The sequence below is a fragment of the Triturus cristatus genome, chromosome 1_2 (genome assembly GCF_964204655.1).
Source record: "Triturus cristatus chromosome 1_2, aTriCri1.1, whole genome shotgun sequence".
In the NCBI taxonomy this organism is placed as follows: domain Eukaryota; kingdom Metazoa; phylum Chordata; class Amphibia; order Caudata; family Salamandridae; genus Triturus; species Triturus cristatus.
The window spans coordinates 1,188,803,124-1,188,822,490 of NC_140580.1; positions in this window are offsets into that span (position 1 = coordinate 1,188,803,124).

Below are 19,367 nucleotides of genomic sequence, written 5' to 3' on the forward strand. Positions count from 1 at the left end.
TGATTGAATGTCTATGTGGGAAACGCTACATAGGCAGTACAATGTGCCCATCGAGAAAAACGGATGTTAGAAAACATCAGTGCAACTCAGAATAAAGATACTACATATGCACTGGCAAAGCACATGATGACACTCGAAGGAAAGACCTGGCAGAATATGACATATTCGGGCCTAGCAACGGTTCCGATACACGAGAAGGGAGGGAACAGGACCCTCACCCGAGATGTTTGGAGTCACGACTCATTATAAGGTTTAAACAGAAGATCCCCACAGGGTTGAATGGGGACGAAGAAATGTACATACATCTGTAACTGTTCATAGAGCTGAATTTACCATTGTTCTTCTTTGTGAACACACATTGTGTATATATATGTATATATATATATCTGTTTCTTGAATATCTAAATGACTTATGAACTGGTAACATCCATGTTGAAAGTGGGCTGTATGGGGAACTTGACTAATGTGCAAAGGATTACGATGTCCTTGGGTACGGACAATACACCATTGTATTACTCTATATTCACAATTGGGGCACTCAGCCAAAAAAAAGAGAAACTGTGACAAAGACAAGACACTTAGTCTAAGAAGTTTGTTATAGCAGAATTTAAAGTATTTGCTATCGTGGACATACAAGAAATTGAATTGATCATTGTCATTGGGAGTAAGAAATGTAACATCGCTCTGTACCAAAATAAGTCCAGGCACATAAGATCATATGCCATCATAATATGTGTATATAGATGTAAGCCCACTCGAGATATTGAATAATGATGCTTTATTTATAATTTTCGGTAAATATGACTACCAGTCCCACAATGCCTCATAATGGGACAAGTGGGAGATTGCTGTAAAAAGGTAAAAGCAAAGATGGACCATCGCTATGTACCGTGACCAAGACCTGTGTGGTTGAAACGCGTAGGAGGAGTAAGATGGCTTGGTAATTAAATAAGTAAAGAAAATCCCAAGGAGAGTGCTGCGCTATTTCTGAAATTGGTGAGAAATATTTTTTCAAGGAGAGTCCAGTCTTGCCGCATGCACCAGCTGACAAGTGCCCCCTTCGTTATATGGACTGTGTTGTTGGTTGATATATATATATATGTATATATATTTGCGTCCACCCAGCTCTGGAGCATGTAAATGACAACGCCACACACTGAGCTCTGTAACACGGGTCTTTATTCTTTGGCACGCAGTACTGCTTCAACTGCTTCATAAACTTTATTGGCCACAACCAGATGCCTCCAAACCGAATACATAACTTTGTAAGGAGTCCGGCAAGGAACACAAGCGTCCTAGTGCACATGATCACATGACACTACATCTCCCCCTTTGTTAATTAAAAATGATGGACAACATATATACATTAGACCCTCCAGGATTTCACGATTTGCCAAACAATCGGCAGTTTTGTAAAACTGCCCGTGAAATTTGGAAAGTGTGATCCATGCCACAATATCCTGGGGGTCTGTATATTGTCATTAGAGTTGGATTTATTTCTGAGTTACTGATCTCGATGGCACAGATATTTTAAATGTGGGAAAATAATTTGATGGTAATCCCTAGGTCTTCTTTCCATAATAGAGACTGTTTCCTTAGTAGTATATCGCCATCAAGTGGTTAATTAAAGAATTACGCTGCAGATCATTCTAAGAGGAACAGTTTCGATAGAAAGTGCTCAGACCTGGAAACGGGAAGAAAACTGACAATTAACAGGTCTAAGTGCTGCAAACAAAACCTGCTCTGCTTGTTTGAGCGCAAACCTACCTGACTTGCTTTTATGGTGTGTAATGAGAAGAAGTCATATTCTACCTGTAGTCGGACAAGACTTTTCAACATTATGGCCTGGTTAGAAATAACAATAACAAGCATTGGCATAGCCATGCAACAGTTGCATAACTAAACACTTATAAGGTCCCAAAAGCGAGACCTATTGGCTATGCCAATGCTTGTTTTAACTGCTGCAATCTATTGAAGCCTCACGGAGAACATCAAAGCGGCCGCGAAAGTGATACCTATCGCGATCAAACATCAGAGCGGCCGCGCGGCCGCGAAAGTGAAAGTAATCACAGTAAAGTGCGACGCGCACGCCCGCGCACATGCACTGTAGCTCTAGGCTGGCCTGGTAGCACTTTTTGGAGCCCTCACACAATGTCTCGCCTGACCAGCGCATGCGCTGGGTCAGACGAGACCTAAAAAGGAGCCCCCACATTGTAGGTTCTAGGGTTCCAGGCAACTGCTCGGTATATGATAATGAAATTACAATGTCACTTTCAATGCGACCATAAGACAACCGTCACTCCACTATGAGCAGCATTTCCATTTCAGAGATATCTGCATTCAAACAGACACACTCAAGAGCAGCAATAAGTTTGAAGAACCCTCAGGGCCCAAAGGAGTACACATTTTATAGAACACCACATGAAAGCGAGGAAGGCTAGTGGAAGGCTGGTCTGTACCTTCATCTACAAAATCCCTTTGCGGAGTAGAAGAAACCCTCTTTTCCCCAGAATGAGTTTTTTCTCTCCAGTGCAGAGGCTTCAACGTATCCAAGCACGAAGGGCATGCGGTCATGAATTTTATTGTCAACGGTTATTTCCCTGAGACCCCAAGTACACCCTTTCCTTTAAAATTATATAGTGACTTGTGTTAAGTTTTTTGTAGCGGTTGCTGCGGCGGTGCAAAATAATTATTACCGAATTGAGAATTAAGCAAAGATAATAAACTTGAGAAGTTCAGGAATTTAGGAAATAATGTCCTCTTCGCAAAATCTCTTGTAAAGGTGAAAAGTAGATCAAAAAGATGCTTGCGGCTCCGACAAAAAAATACATTTCCAGGTTATTTCCTCATATAAAACCTACTGGGGATTTGTTTTACATGCAAATTGTAATAGTTCAAGTCCATGATACCGGATACGTGGTTGTCAAAAGCCGAATCTTTGACATCTAAGTGAGAAGACAATTTGATTAAGTTGGGATTTTACACAAGAGTTCTTTGTTCCGAAATCTGCGACATAGCTTTAATGTGAACTCTGCGAAAACAGTTTAAAGTGATTTAAGACTGAAAAGAAATGATTACGAGTAAAATAAAGTGCTGCAATAATGCCGTTAAATTACAATTTTTGTGCTGCTAAATTAAAAAATGTGTGCCGCTAAATCTGCGAATCTATGCCGCAATATCCTAGGGGGTCTGATTAGAGTTCCTCAATAAGTCGTCGATGTGCCCGCACCAACATCCCAGATTGAATCGTACAAGGTGAAGGAGTTGCACTGTCATCTGGCATCGTAGATGTTGACTCAGATGGTTGACTTGGGCACTCACGTTAACTTATCTCACTCGTGAGGTCTAGAGCCGACGAACATCGAGGCAGGTACTTGAAATGTGACGAGTCTCTCGTAATGGACTTTCTGGGACGTTGAGTCACAACTCTCAATGGATCAGCATCAAAGGTAACGTCAGCCTTGCACGTCTGCTTCTGTTTGACTAGGACCTGGTCTCCTTCTTCATAAACCATATCCCAAGCTCACCTGCGCTTATCTGCGTAGGTCTTCATCCTGCTTTTGCAAGAAGTGTCCCTGGCCCGGATCTCTTCAGCGTCTTTTACTCGACTTGTGGTCCATGGTGGTAGCTTTGTCCCAATGGCTCTCCCAAGCAACAAGATGACAGAGCTTTCACCTCTTGTACTTACAGAATGGGAAGTTGACTGATAGGCATGAAGGGCTGGACATAATGCTGACCTGAGATCGATTCCTTCGAGTGTAGTGCGCAGAACCGCTTTCTTCAGGGTGCCCATAAGATGTCCACAACTCCATTTGCCAGTGGCCAGAGAGGTATGCTAAGTTCTTAAACTGTCTGCTATTGAAGAGTGGATCGTTGTCAGATTTGAGAATGGAAGGAGCCGCCCGGGCTGTAAAGATATTATCCAGCCTCTCGCTGACTTTATCATGGGTGGTCTATGATAAGAAGCCACTACGGGAAAATGTGATTACTCATCAATAACTACCATGAGATGATGTCCTTTGTTCAAGGGTTCAAAGAAATCAACTGCAATTTTCTCCCATGCCTGTTTAGGAAGGTCAGACATATTTAGCGGATGCTGCATTGCCTTGGGAGAAAAGCAGTTACACAGGAGATATGCGTTCAGTTCCTTCTCAACTCGTTCATCAATGTGAGGAAACCACACTCGGCCACTCAGAGGGCTCTCTTGGTGGCTGCAATGCTACAATGTCCTTCGTCTGCCAGTTTAATGACTTGTTGTCTCAAGCTCTCGGGCATTACAATCCTTGAACCTCTTAGTATCATACCTTCTTGAGTGACAGAAATTTCTTCCGGCATATTTTGGAGATTTTTGATATTCAATGTCATCTGTGAGAGGTGGAGTGTGCCTTCTCATGACTGCGTTGCAATGATACCCTTGAGTGTGAGCATGCCTCTGTGTTGGTAACAGCAATGATCTGCTGAATCGATAAAGCTTCAGGGGTTCCGGAGTTTGCCTTGAAATTGATATACTCTTCAGCCGCTTTAGACATTGCACTATGATGCTGCGATGGCACTTGTGAGAAGCAGTCTGTCGAGTTTTGATCCTTCCCCGGCTGATGCACAATGGTGTAATCATACTCTCGCTATTGTAAACTCCACCTCTCAATGCGAGGGGGCATCATGGATTTCAGACTTCCAAAAATGGTGAGCAACACCTGGTGGTCAGTGTGAAGGGTGAAATGCCAGGTAAGTGTTCCCAAGCCCTCTCCACAGCCAGGCTCCCTTTTTTCTGGCTTAGAATAGGTACGTTCAGTCTGAGATAGACTTCTGCTAGCATCGTCCACAATGTGTCTCACAGCATTCGGATGCCCTTTGTGTTGAGCAAGGATCTCACCCAACCCCACCGGGCTTGCATCTAGTATGATCTCAGTATGTAACTTTGGCTCAAAATGAGCATTCCAGCTGCATTTTCAATTGTGTGTTTGCTTGATTTGGAAACTTGGAACTTCAGTTACATTCAGAGGACCACTGCAAGGGAATACCCTTCTTTGTCAAGTCTCTTAATGGGGCGCTCACCGGGGCAAAGTCACATATGTATCCAGAGCAATTGCTTGTCATGCCTGAAACGTATTGCAGGATGGTTACAACTTGCGGCGTGACAAGTGGACGATAATGCTTGTACCTTTCCAGGCTCAGGAGTCAGCCCCCCTGCAGTGAAAATATGTCCAAATAATTTGAATTTGGTTTAGTGAAAGTCACTCTTTTTTGCACGTAGGATATAAATCTATGTGATTGATTTTGTAGAGACACGATACATAACAGTCCACCTGCATCCAACAGCCGGTGGCGTTTCAATGTTAAATAGCTGGAATGCGTCACGTAGCAATAGAGGAAACAGAAGAATAAAAGAGAGGCAGCAGAAAGAGTCACGGATCGATGGGGAGGAGGTGTGGGGAGGGGCGTGCCTGGTGCCTAAGATAGGATAGCACTCTTCTAGCGCCCTGAAGGTTGCGTTGTGAATGTCAAACGCAGAATCCGTACATACTGGGGGCAAGACAGCTCCCGAAGTTCATCAGACATGCACTGCATGCAGAGTTGGGTGGTAGTTGTGTAGCAACTGTTGTTCATTTCTCCATCCCCAGTATGTCTCAAATGTTGTGGCGCCAGTCCGCGTGTGGGCACTATTTCTGTACCACAGCTGGCAGGAAGAAGCTGTTTTGCTGACCCCAACACTAGGGAAATCGCTCTACCTCTGTGTGATCGCAGTGGATAGGGTTGGGGAGACCCAAAAGTATATAACGTGGGAATTTGGGCATATCTGTTTGAAAGATAGCGTTTACTGTATCCAATACCCTGGCCCAGAAAGAGTTCCCATGGGGCCGTGCCAGAGGAGATGCGTGAGTGTGCCCTGGTGCCCACATTGCCACCAACATTGCCCATCTCCCGTGGGATCATGGGGGCATATCAACAACAACCGGCGATAATTATCGCTCAGCGCACTTAGCGCTAGGATAATTATCGCCGGCTAGCGTGAATTTTTATCGCTGAGATAGCGTGCTATTAGCAACGCTCATCTCAATAGCGATAAAAATCCTCACGCTAACAGGCTAACGTGAGATTATCGCTGGAAACCCAGCGATAATCTCACGTTACCTTGTTGATAGGGACAGGAAAACTTAGCCATGATATCCTCCTTCCATAGGATATCATGGCTAAGTCAGAAAAATACCAGACGTAAAAAAGCAGCGTTAACCGCGGTTAGCGCTGCTTTTTTTGTCTCTCACAGGGTTAGCGACATTCTTGATAATAGGAGAAATGTCGCTTAGCGACATTTCTCCTATTATTTTACTCTGAAACGCCCCCTTTGCATCTCATTAGAGATGCAAGAGGAAGCGTAGAGTAAAAGGGTGCTAACATGCACATTTGCATGTTAGCACCCTGTTGTTGATAGGGCGCTAGTTTTATCTCTCCTTTTTTGGCTTTTAAAGCCAAAAAAGCAGAGATAAAGCCCTTGTTGATATGCCCCTAGTTAGCTATCCTGGCAGGTGTGAGATACCAGTCGTGTGCAATCTCAGAAGCATTTCTCTGCCAGCGGTGTTGAGGGCGGAGGTGGTGCTCGGTGTAGGATGTCCCTCCATGCTTTGTCTGTGAAGGTGCCCTCACGCTCTCCTTCCCATCCACCTCGGGTAGGCGAGGCCAGGGGGCTCAGGGGTATTATCATAAAAGTGTCATTATCCGAGAGTAGTCTCTTGTCGGTGGATTGCATGAGAATCCACCTCTCAAATGCCGTCAATACTCTACCAGCATGCGGACGGATTCATGGCTGAGACGCCCGATGCGCTACTGTAAGCTATCGCCAATGTGCCGTATCTGGAGGGTCATAGCATGTTTGTAGTGTTGGAGAGTCCATGCGCCCCGCTGGATCGAATATATCCCCCACCCGTTTACAGTTAGCTTCCTGCCATACCTTAAACGCCGACCCCCCCCCCCCCCCCCCCCGTGGCTGCCGGGGGGAAGGCCGAGTTACAGCGTTTGTGGGGAGATAGGTGTGAAAAGGCCGCCCCGTAATTGTACTCAACCCCAAACTCCAATCAGAGCTCTCACACCTGGGGAGATGTCGACTCCGGCTGGCCTGTGTGGTTTAGGCAGCCGGGGTATTTTCCAGATATGCGTGGCCACAATTACCTGATCTATGAAGCACCAATGTGTTTCTTTGAGTGTGCGGGACTCTTCCACCACGCAGCGTAGCCGGGCCGCTGGTAGTAGCAGCGTAGGTTGAGGTTCGGAATTCCCGGGCCACCTGCCGACATTCGAAGAAACGCACGAAGTTTGGCCATCCGTGCGTATTGTCCTCCCAAATGAAGGCCCATATTAATGATTGCATTCTGTGCAGTACCTGTGGGGGGGGGGGGGGGGGGGGGGGGAGGGGGTGAAGGGGGAATGTTTGCAGAATCTATAGGAGTTTAGGGAGGAGTGTCTTTTTGACAGCTGCTATGTGCCCCACCATAACAACCCGCTGGACTTCCGCTTGGTGAGGTCATTCCTTGTGGCCGCTAGGGGGTTCCTATAGTTTTGTTTGGCGATGGCTGTAGCTGTAGGGTGTAGCTGGAGCCCTAGATATGGAATTCCACCCTCTGTCTATTGAAATGGAAAGTCAATCAATCAATCAAGGCATTTATAGAGCGCACTACTTACCCGTAGGGTCTCAAGGCGCTTGGGGGGGGGGGGGGCGGGGGGGTGCCGCTACTGCTCGAACAGCCAGGTCTTCAGCTTCTTCCTGAAGGAGAGGTGGTCTTGGGTCAGGCGCAGGTCGGTCGGGAGGGAGTTCCAGGTCTTGGCGGCCAGGTAGGAGAAGGACCTTCCTCCTGTTGTTGCTCTTCGGATGCGGGGGACGGCGGCGAGGGCGTGGTTGGCTGATCGGAGGTGGCGTTTGGGAGCGTAGAAGTTGATTCGGTTGTTGAGGTAGCTCGGGCCTTGGTCGTGAAGGGCTTTGTGTGCGTGGGTGAGGAGACGGAAGGTGATTCTTTTGTTGACGGGGAGCCAATGCAGGTCTCTCAGGTGTCCGGAGATGTGGCTGTTTCGTGGGATGTCGAGGATGAGTCTGGCTGAGGCGTTCTGGATCCGCTGGAGCCTCTTCTGGAGCTTGGCGGTGGTACCGGCGTAGAGGGCGTTGCCGTAGTCCAGTCGGCTGGTGACGAGGGCCTGGGTGACGGTCTTCCTGGTCTCGGTGGGGATCCACCAGAAGATCTTCCGTAGCATGCGTAGGATGTTGAAGCACGCCGAGGAGACGGCGTTGACTTGCCTGGTCATGGAGAGGGAGGAGTCCAGGATGAAGCCCAGGTTGCGTGCGTGGTCTGTCGGTTTGGGTGCGGTGCCCAGGGCGGGGGGCCACCAGGAGTCGTCCCAGTGAGCACGGAGTCGTGTTCCCTCTACTTTGGGGACGGTCAAGCCAAGGACCAGACACTTTTGGGGACTGGTTTTGAAGCCGGAGGCTTCTCCAAACATATTCCACTCTGCTGTGATGGCCGTTAGGGATGTATCCGGGTCTGTGAGAGTCTAAAGGACATCGTCAGCATAGTGCATTATCTTGTGTTCTCTCTCTCCCATCGAGGTGCCTGCCACTTGTGCATTGGCCCTTATTCGTTCTGCAAAAGGCTCCACAGAGAGCGCAAAAAGTAGAGGGGACGGGGGCAACCCTGTCTGCTCCTATGCTCTATGGGAAAGGTGGGCAAATTCTCTCCGTTCACCCGTGTATTGGCTTGAGGCGCTGTATAAGAGGATTGTACCCGCCATGGACCCTGGGTCCAAGATCCATCTTTTCCAGCTCTTGATGTGAATCGGTCCAATGCTCCCGCTCAAGTGCTTTTTTTGCATCAATAGTTAGCAAGAGGGTTGCGCCTGGTCCAGGAGGTGGCAAAGTCTTTTTGTGTTATCGCTAAACCCTCTTTCCAGGATGAACCCGGCCTGGTCAGGTTCGATCAAGCCTTGCACATGGGGGGCTAGCCTCTGAGCCAGGATGCGTGTGAATATTTTGCATCCACATTTAAGAGAGCGATCGGACGGTAGGAGGCGCAGCTCTTGAGCGCCGCGCCTGGTTTGGGGATCACTGTAGTGGTGGCAAGACTCCATGGGCCCGATTCACAGAACTAACTTAAGACAAAATCCTAAACTTACTACCATTTTGGTATTCACAGAAGACACTTACTCACGTCGGTATTCACAGAAGTTAGGAGTCCTAACTTTAGGACTCCTAAATGCCTTCTGTGAATACCGAAAGTCTTAAAATTAGGATTTTTCTCACTTTAGGAGTCCTAAAGTTAGAACTCCTAACTTTACTACTACTAAACTGAGAAAAATCCTAATTTTAAGGCTTTCGGTATTCACAGAAGGCATTTAGGAGTTCTAAAGTTAGAAGTCCTAACTTTACTACTACTAAATTGAGAAAAATCCTAATTTTAAGACTTTCGGTATTCACAGAAGGCGTTTAGGAGTCCTAACTTCTGTGAATACCGAAATGAGTAAGTGCCTTCTGTGAATACCAAAATGGTAGTAAGTTTAGGATTTTGTCTTAAGTTAGTTCTGTGAATCGGGCCCATTGATTCTGGCAGCTTGCCCTCTCCACCCAGTGTCTTAAATAACCGTGCCAGAATCGTGGCTAGTTGGGGGCCAAATACTTTTTAGAATTCCGCACCATAACTGTCCGGGTCCATCACTTTATTGGGCTGCAATTTATGTATAGCAGTGAGAACCTCCTGTGGCATAATATCCTCATCTAGGGCTGTAAATGTGATCACACTGGCATTGGAGGGGAATACCTGTGCTAAATACGCCTTCACGTCACTGTCCGAAGGGGCTCAGCAGTGTAGAGGGTCCTATAAAAGTCTTCAAAATCATATGCTACCTCGGGACCCTTAGATCTACCACCTGAGCACAAAGGCGGTGTGCTAGCATGCGACCGGCTTTGTTACTGCTGGCGTAATATTTCTGGCGTATTCTGAGAAGTGCATATTCTGCCCTTCCCATATCTATTGCTTGCAGTTGCTTCCGTCGACTGACAGCTGGCAGCGGATCTCAGCTGAGCCCGACTAGGCATGAGCCTTCTCCAAGTCTTCAGCCAACAGCGTTTCTCTCGCCTTTCCCTGTTGTAGCCTGTGGTTATGGCAGTTCGGGCTGGACTGTTCCCATGAGACACAGGGTCAAGACTGATTTGCATATGGCTAGGTCTAAACTGGGGTGGCATGGTGAGCAAAAGAATGATGGATTTAACCCAGATCTCTTGACTGGGGGTGAATGTTTTGATTTGTTCTGCATTCCGTCCATCAATTGTGTGTCTTTTGTAGCCTCTGGTTATGCCAATAAAGTGACCTCTGAGGACTACATTTAATGTTTCCCACATTATTTTGATGTTAGTTTCAGGGGTGTCGTCAAGTTCCAGGAAAGTATTCAATGCTGTCTGACCACACTTTCTCAGATGGGAGAAGTTTTGCATTGAGTCACCATTGGAGGAGAGCTGATGATTGCCCGCCGGGGGATGAATCGTAAGACAAGGGAGGAGTGATCGGAAAGAGTTGCCACTCCATTTTCAACTGAGAGTACGTCTCGAGTCACCCTTGGGGTTGTGAGGAAGTAGTCAATACATGCGTACGTCTGGTGAGCGGCTGAAAAGAAAGTGTAGTCCACCTCTGTGGGGTGTGTTTGCATCCATCCCGCTTCACTTATTCATTGTCTGGTGCCTGGTGTGAGTCCCCATCCTGACCGGCCCTTGTGGCTGATCTGTCCTTCTCCGTGTCCATTGTAATGTTGAAGTCTCCCCCCAATACTATATTTCCTTGTCTGGGGAGGTTGGCAGCTGTCCCAGTGTGTCTTTGAGAAATGCGTCCTGTCTCTCATTCGGGGAATATACTGTGGCTATTGTGTACCTAAATCTCTGTTTTTATGGTGACCCTTCTGCCCTGGTATTGAGGGCACTGCTTTTATGGTGACCCTTCTGCCCTGGGGTTGAGGGCACTACTTTTATGGTGACCCTTCGGCCTGGTGTTGAGGGCGCTTCTTTTATGATGACCCTTCTACCTGGTGTTGAGGGCGCTTCTTTTATGGTGACCCTTCTACCTGGTGTTGAGGGCGCTGCTTTAATGGTGACCCTTCTGCCCTGGTGTTGAGGATGCTGCTTGTATTGTGACCCTTCTACCTGGCGTTGAGGGTGCTGATTTTATGGTGACCCTTCTGCCCTGGTGTTGTGAGAGTACTGATGTTATTTAACCCTTCTGCCCTGGTGTTGTAAGGGCGCTGCTTTTATGGTGGCCATTCTGCCCTGGTGTTGAGGATGCTGCTTGTATTGTGACCCTTCTACCTGGTGTTGAGGGTGCTGATTTTATGGTGACCCTTCTGCCCTAGTGTTGTGAGACTACTGATGTTATTTAACCCTTCTGCCCTGGTGTTGTAAGGGCGCTGCTTTTATGGTGGCCATTCTGCCCTGTTGTTGAGGATGCTGCTTGTATTGTGACCCTTCTACCTGGTGTTGAGGGTGCTGATTTTATGGTGACCCTTCTGCCCTGGTGTTGTGAGAGTACTGATGTTATTTAACCCTTCTGCCCTGGTGTTGGAGGCGCTGCTTTAATGATGGCCCTTCTGCCCTGGTGTTAAGGGCGCTGCTTATATGGTGACCCTTCTGCCTGGTGTTGAGGGCACTGATTTTATGGTGACCCTTCTGCCCTGGTATTGAGGGCACTGCTTTAATGATGGCCCTTCTGCCCTGGTGTTAAGGGCGCTGCTTATATGGTGACCCTTCTGCCTGGTGTTGAAGGCACTGATTTTATGGTGACCCTTCTGCCCTGGTGTTGATGGCACTGCTTTTATGGTGACCCTACTGCCTGGTGTTGAGGGCGCTGCTTTTATGGTGACCCTGAAGGCAGTGACCCGATTACGGCCAACTGTGTCACTCGCGACCACCTCTCAGTCTTCCATACAAATGAAGAGTCGGTCAGACAGTAGAGAATACAAACCAAGTATATTTTATTCAGGTACCCTCGAGTGGAGTCCAGTCTTACCAGCCGTCTGGGATTGCTGCAGAGGGACTGACTTCAGCAAGTATGGTGATACAATAAGTACAGTTCAGAACCAATAAAAACATGCCCTGACTGGAAATTTCCAGTTGGTAGCTAGTGAACAGAGGAGATACAGAATGATGGGTTTCAATCCTGAGATCGGGCACATGCTATCTCAGCGTCAAGGTCACTTCTGCCTGCACCCGCCGCTCTAAGGGTGGGAGAAGGCCTATCTAGTGGAAAAGGTATATACAGACAAAGACAGTGTATCCATTAGTACAGCGAAGCTCAACCTTGGAGAAACTACTATTGCAGCTGCTTTCAGCTGGGGCAGAGCATGAGAGAGAGAGAGAAGTTAGCTCGATCATGAATCAAAATGGTGGCTGCAAATGGTGCCACGAATGCTAACTTAAGACATACAATGCATGGATAACTCAGATAGACTATTTTTATTCCAACAACCCTTCTGCCCTGGTGTTGTGAGGGCGCTGCTTTTATGGTGACCCCGCTGCCTGGTGATGTGAGGGTGCTGCTTTTCTGGTGACCCTTCGTCCCTGGTGTTGAGGGCGCTGCTTCTATACTAACCCTTCTGCCTGGTGATGTGAGGGCGCTGCTCTTATGGTGACCCTTCTGCCTGCTGTTGAGGGCGCTGCTCTTATGGTGACCCTTCTGCCTGCTGTTGAGGGCGCTGCTTTTATGGTGACCCTTCTGCCCTGGTGTTGTGAGGGCGCTGCTCTTATGGTGACCCTTCTGCCCTGGTGTTGTGAGGGCGCTGCTCTTATGGTGACCCTTCTGCCCTGGTGTTGAGGGCGCTGCTCTTATGGTGACCCTTCTGCCCGGGTGTTGTGAGGGCGCTGCTCTTATGGTGACCCTTCTGCCCTGGTGTTGTGAGGGCGCTGCTGTTATGGTGACCCTTCTGCCCGGGTGTTGTGAGGGCGCTGTTCTTATGGTGACCCTTCTGCCCTGGTGTTGTGAGGGCGCTGCTCTTATGGTGACCCTTCTGCCTGCTGTTGAGGGCGCTGCTCTTACGGTGACCCTTCTGCCTGCTGTTGAGGGCGCTGCTTTTATGGTGACCCTTCTGCCCTGGTGTTGTGAGGGCGCTGCTCTTACGGTGACCCTTCTGCCTGCTGTTGAGGGCGCTGCTCTTATGGTGACCCTTCTGCCTGCTGTTGAGGGCGCTGCTCTTATGGTGACCCTTCTGCCCTGGTGTTGTGAGGGCGCTGCTCTTATGGTGACACTTCTGCCCGGGTGTTGTGAGGGCGCTGCTCTTATGGTGACACTTCTGCCTGCTGTTGAGGGCGCTTCTTTTATGGTGACCCTTCTGCCCTGGGGTTGTGAGGGCGCTGCTGTTATGGTGACCCTTCTGCCTGCTGTTGAGGGCGCTTCTTTTATGGTGACCCTTCTGCCCTGGTGTTGAGGGCGCTGCTCTTATGGTGACCCTTCTGCCTGCTGTTGAGGGCGCTTCTTTTATGGTGACACTTCTGCCCGGGTGTTGTGAGGGCGCTGCTGTTATGGTGACCCTTCTGCCTGCTGTTGAGGGCGCTGCTCTTATGGTGACCCTTCTGCCCTGGTGTTGTGAGGGCGCTGCTCTTATGGTGACCCTTCTGCCCTGGTGTTGAGGGCGCTGCTCTTATGGTGACCCTTCTGCCCGGGTGTTGTGAGGGCGCTGCTCTTATGGTGACCCTTCTGCCCTGGGGTTGTGAGGGTGCTGCTCTTATGATGACACTTCTGCCTGCTGTTGAGGGTGCTGCTTTATGGTGACCCTTCTGCCCTGGTGTTGTGAGGGCGCTGCTCTTACGGTGACCCTTCTGCCCTGGTGTTGTGAGGGTGCTGCTCTAATGGTGACACTTCTGCCTGCTGTTGAGGGTGCTGCTTTATGGTGACCCTTCTGCCCTGGTGTTGTGAGGGCGCTGCTCTTATGGTGACCCTTCTGCCCGGGTGTTGTTGAGGGCGCTGCTCTTATGGTGACCCTTCTGCCCTGGTGTTGTTGAGGGCGCTGCTCTTATGGTGACCCTTCTGCCTGCTGTTGAGGGTGCTGCTGTTATGGTGACCCTTCTGCCCGGGTGTTGTGAGGGCGCTGCTCTTATGGTGACCCTTCTGCCCTGGTGTTGTGAGGGCGCTGCTCTTATGGTGACCCTTCTGCCCTGGTGTTGTGAGGGCGCTGCTCTTATGGTGACCCTTCTGCCCTGGTGTTGAGGGCGCTGCTCTTATGGTGACCCTTCTGCCCGGGTGTTGTGAGGACGCTGCTCTTATGGTGACCCTTCTGCCCGGGTGTTGTGAGGGCGCTGCTCTTATGGTGACCCTTCTGCCCGGGTGTTGTGAGGGCGCTGCTTTTATGGTGACCCTTCTGCCCGGGTGTTGTGAGGGCGCTGCTCTTATGGTGACACTTCTGCCTGCTGTTGAGGGCGCTGCTTTATGGTGACCCTACTGCCCTGGTGTTGTGAGGGCCCTGCTTTTATGGTGACTGTTATGCCCGGGTGTTGTGAGGGCGCTGCTGTTATGGTGACCCTTCTGCCCGGGTGTTGTGAGGGCGCTGCTTTTATGGTGACCCTTCTGCCCTGGTGTTGAGGGCGCTGCTCTTATGGTGACCCTTCTGCCCGGGTGTTGTGAGGGCGCTGCTCTTATGGTGACCCTTCTGCCCTGGTGTTGTGAGGGCGCTGCTCTTATGGTGACCCTTCTGCCCTGGTGTTGAGGGCGCTGCTCTTATGGTGACCCTTCTGCCCATGTGTTGTGAGGGCGCTGCTCTTATGGTGACCCTTCTGCCCTGGTGTTGTGAGGGCGCTGCTGTTATGGTGACCCTTCTGCCCGGGTGTTGTGAGGGCGCTGCTCTTATGGTGACCCTTCTGCCCAGGTGTTGTGAGGGTGCTGCTGTTATGGTGACCGTTCTGCCCGGGTGTTGTGAGGGCGCTGCTGTTATGGTGACCCTTCTGCCCTGGTGTTGTGAGGGCGCTGCTCTTATGGTGACCCTTCTGCCTGCTGTTGAGGGCGCTGCTCCTATGGTGACCCTTCTGCCCTGGTGTTGAGGGCGCTGCTCTTATGGTGACTGTTCTGCCCGGGTGTTGTGAGGGCGCTGCTCTAATGGTGACACTTCTGCCCGGGTGTTGTGAGGGCGCTGCTCTTATGGTGACACTTCTGCCCGGGTGTTGTGAGGGCGCTGCTCTTATGGTGACCCTTCTGCCCTGGTGTTGTGAGGGCGCTGCTCTTATGGTGACACTTCTGCCTGCTGTTGAGGGCGCTTCTTTTATGGTGACCCTTCTGCCTGCTGTTGAGGGCACTGCTCTTATGGTGACCCTTCTGCCTGGGTGTTGAGGGCGCTGCTCTTATGGTGACCCTTCTGCCCGGGTGTTGTGAGGGCGCTGCTCTTATGGTGACCCTTCTGCCTGCTGTTGAGGGCGCTGCTCTTATGGTGACCCTTCTGCCCGGGTGTTGAGGGCGCTGCTCTTATGGTGACCCTTCTGCCCGGGTGTTGTGAGGGCGCTGCTTTATGGTGACCCTCCTGCCCTGGTGTTGTGAGGGCGCTGCTCTTATGGTGACCCTTCTGCCCTGGTGTTGAGGGCGCTGCTCTTATGGTGACCCTTCTGCCCGGGTGTTGAGGGCGCTGCTCTTATGGTGACCCTTCTGCCCGGGTGTTGTGAGGGCGCTGCTTTATGGTGACCCTTCTGCCCTGGTGTTGAGGGCGCTGCTCTTATGGTGACCCTTCTGCCCGGGTGTTGTGAGGGCGCTGCTCTTATGGTGACCCTTCTGCACTGGTGTTGTGAGGGCACTGCTGTTATGGTGACCGTTCTGCCCAGGTGTTGTGAGGGCGCTGCTCTTATGGTGACCCTTCTGCCCTGGGGGTTGTTAGGGCGCTGCTCTTATGGTGACACTTCTGCCTGCTGTTGAGGGCGCTTCTTTTATGGTGACCCTTCTGCCTGCTGTTGAGGGCGCTGCTCTTATGGTGACCTTTCTGCCCGGGTGTTGAGGGCGCTGCTCTTATGGTGACCCTTCTGCCCGGGTGTTGTGAGGGCGCTGCTCTTATGGTGACCCTTCTTCCCTGGTGTTGAGGGCGCTGCTCTTATGGTGACCCTTCTGCCTGCTGTTGAGGGCGCTGCTTTATGGTGACCCTTCTGCCCTGGTGTTGTGAGGGCGCTGCTCTTATGGTGACCCTTCTGCCCGGGTGTTGTTGAGGGCGCTGCTCTTATGGTGAACCTTCTGCCCTGGTGTTGGGGGCGCTGCTCTTATGGTGACCCTTCTGCCTGCTGTTGAGGGTGCTGCTGTTATGGTGACCCTTCTGCCCTGGTGTTGTGAGGGCGCTGCTCTTATGGTGAACCTTCCGCCTGGTGTTGTGAGGGCGCTGCTCTTATGGTGAGCCTTCTGCCCTGGGGTTGTGAGGGCGCAGCTGTTATGGTGACCCTTCTGCCTGCTGTTGAGGGCGCTGCTCTTATGGTGACCGTTCTGCCCGGGTGTTGTGAGGGCGCTGCTTTTATGGTGACCCTTCTGCCTGCTGTTGAGGGCGCTGCTCTTATGGTGACCCTTCTGCCCGGGTGTTGTGAGGGTGCTGCTCTTATGGTGACCCTTCTGCCCTGGTGTTGTGAGGGCGCTGCTCTTATGGTGACCCTTCTGCCCTGGTGTTGAGGGCGCTGCTCTTATGGTGACCCTTCTGCCCGGGTGTTGTGAGGGCGCTGCTCTTATGGTGACCCTTCTGCCCTGGTGTTGTGAGGGCGCTGCTGTTATGGTGACCGTTCTGCCCGGGTGTTGTGAGGGCGCTGCTCTTATGGTGACCCTTCTGCCCTGGGGTTGTGAGGGCACTGCTCTTATGGTGACACTTCTGCCTGCTGTTGAGGGCGCTTCTTTTATGGTGACCCTTCTGCCTGCTGTTGAGGGCGCTGCTCTTATGGTGACCCTTCTGCCCGGGTGTTGAGGGCGCTGCTCTTATGGTGACCCTTCTGCCCTGGTGTTGTGAGGGCGCTGCTCTTATGGTGACCCTTCTGCCTGCTGTTGAGGGCGCTGCTCTTATGGTGACCCTTCTGCCCGGGTGTTGTGAGGGTGCTGCTCTTATGGTGAACCTTCCGCCTGGTGTTGTGAGGGCGCTGCTTTTATGGTGACCCTTCTGCCTGCTGTTGGAGGCGCTGCTCTTATGGTGACCCTTCTGCCCTGGTGTTAATGGCGCTGCTCTTATGGTGACCCTTCTGCCTGCTGTTGAGGGCGCTGCTTTTATGGTGACCCTTCTGCCTGCTGTTGAGGGCGCTGCTCTTATGGTGACCCTTCTGCCCGGGTGTTGAGGGCGCTGCTCTTATGGTGACCCTTCTGCCCGGGTGTTGTGAGGGCGCTGCTCTTATGGTGACCCTTCTGCCCTGGTGTTGAGGGCGCTGCTCTTATGGTGACCCTTCTGCCTGCTGTTGAGGGCGCTGCTTTTATGGTGTGCGTAGAGTATGAGCAGGTGTTGGGATGTCTGGTGGGGCAGAGAGAAGCTCCCGAAAGTACTCATGTTGGATGATGCCAGGACCCATTGGTCAGAGGTGATTTCCTCCCAACGTCATGAAACCCTTGAAGTCTCCTTCTGACGAGTGATTGGGGAGTGAGGAGTGTTGTTGGTGAATGCTCTGAGGTGGGGGCTCAATTGTTGGTGAATGCCCTCTTCCTTTGTTGGAGTTGCCTCAGTACACACCTTGTATGGCATTAACTGCTGCAGTTGTTGGTATGATTGAGGCTGTTCATAAGTGGTTTGAGCCCCTCCTGGATGGAATTGAAGGGCACCCACACTCTTGGCCTTCTCAGTGTCTCTTTTAATTTCCTATAGTATCTCCTTTACCTGGCGGTCGAAGAGATGCTCGCTATCAAAGAGTAGATTAATGAGGTGTTGTTGAACCTCAGGCTTAAAGCCAGAGATGTGAAGCTATGAATGATGGCGTAAGATAGCGGAGGTGTTTATCTCTCTAGCTGTTGTCTCAGCAGTATCCTGTGCACATTCTATCACGGCATTGTGAAGGGAGCGGGCTGTTTATATGATATAACAAAAAGAGGTGTCTCGTGCACAGAGTCCAGGTATCCGTCATGAGTGGACAGGGGGTGCTCCAGCAATCCCAAGGTGCTCTTCTGGGGTACCGTGGTCGAGCACCTTAGGCTCATCAGAGAGCAGCGTTAGACATCTGCAAATACACACAACAGTCAATAAATGATGCACACGACTCAATAAGGAGATCACACCAATGTATAAAAATAACACGTTTCTTTATATACGTTTAGGCACCAGAATAAATACGATCAGGTAAGTACGTGTTGCAAGAGAAATACTTTTACATTCATAAAGTCAACACGGTGCATTTTTCAGAAAGCTGCAATGATATCCTATGGGAGGAAAAACAGGTACGGCTCACAAGTAACAAGTTGGACTGGGAGGCCAGTCGGCTGAACCAACCAGAGGGTTCAAGTCTTGCGATGTTATGGAACTTGTGGACACCAGTGGTTTTGTTCCACCCGGGCCGTGGCGGCTGGGTGCAGAGGGTCTTTGAGGTGTTGGGTTTCTTTGTCCGGGAGCACTCACGATGGAGGGGGCCTGCAGCCTCTGCAGGCAGCACCAGGGAGTTCACAAGGGCCAAAATCAAAGTGGACTCGGCCTCCTGAGGACTTGGGGACCACGCTCACATCATTGGCCCACTTTGACTCCGGCTGGGGAGCTCGGTGCAGTAGTGCTTGAGGGCGTCGGGTTTGGGTAGCTCTGCAGTTCTCAAGGTTCTTTCTGGGGTGCCTGCAGGATGCAGAGCGTTCCTGGGTCTTTTTTGAAGGCAGGCTTTGGGAGGCATGACAGCTTGCAGGATGAGACGACTTTGGCGCAATTGGAAGGGAACAGCAGACAGGCCGGCAGGGCTGGGGCCAAGCCAGTTGCTCCTTCCTCAGTCTTTGCTTTTGTGGCTCTTCAGTGTCCTTCTTCATCATAGGTCAGCTATATCGATTTTAAAGACCCAGGAGCTCCCATAAATATTGAATATAAGGGCATTAGAGGGGTGTAGGGTTGTAGCCAATGGGCTACGGACCCCTGGGCTCACTATGCCCCCTATATGACTACTTCCTGTGGGAAGTTGGCATAACTCTGTCCCAGAGTTCCTAAGTTTGCCATCACGAAGACTGCTAACTTTGAAAACTCGCCTCCACTTCAGGGAGCCCACCTTAGGGGTGGTACTAGCCTGAAGGGGGACACGTCTATCTGACTAGCTAATTTTCTTACCTCTCCAGGTGACAAAGGCTCTGGACAAAAGGGCGCAGTATCCCCAACTGTGAGGGGAGTCAGATTTGCATACCAAAGGCCGTGGGCTCTTTGAAGCTCCATACCTTGGAATGGTAAACAGCAGGTTATAATGGGAGAGG